The sequence below is a fragment of the Lygodium microphyllum genome, chromosome 19 (genome assembly GCF_053477565.2).
Source record: "Lygodium microphyllum isolate KBCC chromosome 19, Lygodium_microphyllum_v1.1.10, whole genome shotgun sequence".
In the NCBI taxonomy this organism is placed as follows: Eukaryota; Viridiplantae; Streptophyta; class Polypodiopsida; order Schizaeales; family Lygodiaceae; genus Lygodium; species Lygodium microphyllum.
This window is the reverse complement of record NC_141153.1, coordinates 27571111-27574233: the sequence shown is the minus strand read 5'-3', so window position 1 is coordinate 27574233 and position 3123 is coordinate 27571111. Positions and strand designations below refer to the sequence as shown.

Below are 3123 nucleotides of genomic sequence, written 5' to 3'. Positions count from 1 at the left end.
TTGACCTGGAGATTAAACACAAGCCCGACTCCACTAACAAGATAGCAGATGCCTTGAGCCGGAAAGTTGACCTGAAAGTTGTCAGTGTGGTCAGTAGCAACTTCATAGAATTAGTCAAGGAGGCCTTAGAGCAAGACCAAGAGATGCACAAAATAATCAAAGATGTGGAAGCAGAGAAGACCCTGCATGGAATGTACACCCTTGAGGAGGGTATCCTATTTTTAGGCAAGAGATTGTATATCCCCAACAATTTGGAGTTGAAGAAGCTTATCCTACATGAGATACATGATGGCAAACTTGGAGGACACAAAGGGCAAAGCAAAACCTTGGAAGCCCTTGGGAAGCAGTTCTTTTGGCCCAATATGAAGGAAGAAGTCATCAACTACATCAAAACCTGCCCCACTTGCCAACTTGTCAAAGCATCACGTTCAAAACCAGCAGGATTACTACAGCCATTACCTGTACCCAACCACCCATGGGATGTCATCAGCATGGATTTCATTGTGGAACTACCCGAGTCCCATGGGTACACAATCATCTTTGTAGTGGTGGACTATTTCTCCAAGTAATCCCATTTCATCCCAACCAAACCACCACTGAATGCCAAGGAGGTAGCACGCCTCTTCTTCACACATGTATTCAAACTCCATGGCTTACCACTGGCAATAGTATCAGATAGAGATGGAAGATTCATGAGCGATATGTGGAAGGAACTCTTTAAGACCCTGGAAACACAATTGAGATTCTCCTCATTCTTCTACCCAGAGACAAATGGACAAATAGAACGAGTCAACCAAGGCATCGAAGACTATCTCCGGAGCTATGCTCGAGTGGACCAGAAAGACTGGGCCTTGTATCTTGATGTCTTAGAATTCCACTACAACAGCTCCATCCACTCGACAATGGGGTACACCCCCTTTGAATTAGCCACAGGCAAAGAAGTCATTACCCCCCTGGCTTGCTTGGAGACCTCTGAGTCGTTCATCTTGGCCATGTAATATGGTGTTGGAGCTCTTTCCCTCCGTTCCCCAACGCGACTCAGTTCCTGCTTCTTTCCTCCCCAGCTTTTTTTCTTTTAGTTGCTTTTTCCTTTCCCCTCTATTGTTACCAGCACAATGTCTGGAATAGTGTTTCCCCACTGTTGTCTATGCTTCGCCTATCATTAGTGACGCTTCTGAACCACTACAAATGTGACAGGAGGTTGGTAGTTCGATTCCAGAGAAGCACATGCCTTGCGAATGGCATCCAGCTCATACAATAGTACTTGTAAAACTGACCCTCACTGACACCATCCCTGTAAAATATAATTCGATGAGGCTTCTGACCCGTTGCTCGTCGAAAAGATATCAGTAGCTCCTTTATCATCCCACCCGTTTGCGGGCCACGAGCAGGATCATCCCAACCCTTGAACAAATCTTGTATCAATTCTTGACGATGCTCTTGAGCACGCACCAGCCCTGCATATTTTGTAACTTCAGGCCAATCTTGGGAAGCTACCACAGCAGCAATAGATGGACTGGAATCCTCTCCTAGATGGGGATGAGTAACATTAGCTCCAAAGATAATGGTAGGGATGTCACTGACGAGTGGTATTTGGTGAGAGAGTGCATCCACCAATACAGTATTCCTTCCACCCACCTTGACATTGATTTTTAGCGCGACATTTGCCAGGTATTGCTTACTCATCTTATACACATGCTTAGTTAAACAACATTGAGAAACCAAGCCGAGATCTGTCTCACATATTCTCTTGAGATCCCCATAGAGTGTTCCATTATTATCGGGTAAAATAGCAACAAGAAGCTCAAGATCATGCCTTGAAAGGACGATGGAGATCATCCAGTCTTTGTATCCAGAGTATAGACCGTGTAAACCTCATCACCTTTTGTATCTTCAACATAAGCAAACAACTTGAGAAGCTCGGGAAAACCATACTCATTGCAGATCTAGAGCCCGTTCTCCTTCTAAATTGTTTGCAACAAATATCAGATTCACTCCCAAATAGCACTTGTCTCTTCTGTGAAATTGAACATGAACCAACTGAAGCAAAACGTTCAAGCAGAGGAAAGCACAACGTCTAAGTATGTACAAAGTAATAAATGTCACACACACAACTTTTTGGTGGATTCCACACCTCGGATGCACAGCAGTACGACAGCACTACCCTTAGATTATTGAGGATAGCAATCTAGTAAGCGGGCATGAGTGTAAGGGCTTTGTAGCTATACCATGTCGTTATCACTGGATGCACCTATATAGGGAGTAGTAGTGACTCAAAGCCTTGCCTTGTTTCCACACTACGTGTGATTCCCTATACCTAGTAGTGAAGCCTGTTATGTGTGACGTCACGAGGGTGTGGTCCTGGGATGTGTCTATGTTGTTCCGCTTTTTGGATTGAATAATACAAGAGTATACGGTGAGCTCACGTATCATGTTACCTTTCTATGCCATGTAAAGACGAGTAAGTAAAGCTTATGTTTTTGTGAGGAGCCGCGCTGAACTATAGGGTTTTGTAAACTCTTGAACACGCACTTGTCGTGCGACCATCGCATCGATTGAGCAATCGCGTGTTGGTATGAAAACACGCACGTTAGCACAATGTGTGCTACACTATGTATACGTGACAATTTTTGCGGATCATAAACAAGTACCCCCCCGCCACAATTACCATTGCTGTTGGGCGGGAGGCGAGTGGGAACGAGGGCGGCGAGTCGGCGGTGTGGGGGCGGGCCCTACGCAGCCTCGCGACCCCCGGCCGACCACTTGCGTGGGGGTGGGAACGCACGTCTGGCACGAAAATATCTTGGTTCGGTGGGGCGGCGGGCAGCCCGAGGCGCGAGACGTGGAAAAAACCAACACGTGGGATTGCGCGGCCCACATGCTTCGAAACTTGCCACGCGGCTCCAGCTCAGCAGCCAAAACGCCTTATCCGCTGCCCTTTTAACAAGTGTCGGTGCTGTCCTCCGACTATTCTTTAGTTTGGCAGGATATTCTCTTATCTACAAATCCTTTAAGCCGCGGCCCGCACGGATTTTATATATATATATATATATATATATATATAGATAGATATATATATATGTATGTATGTCTACGTAGCACGTAGAATACCAATTCAAAGCA

General features: G+C 45.8%; 1 pseudogene; it reads right to left on the bottom strand.

Annotated features, from left to right (window-relative positions):
- Nucleotides 1-1171: 1171 nt before the first annotated feature.
- On the bottom strand, nt 1172-1839 carry LOC148019679 (protein argonaute 1A pseudogene; annotated as a pseudogene).
- Between the last annotated feature and the right edge of the window lie 1284 nt (nt 1840-3123).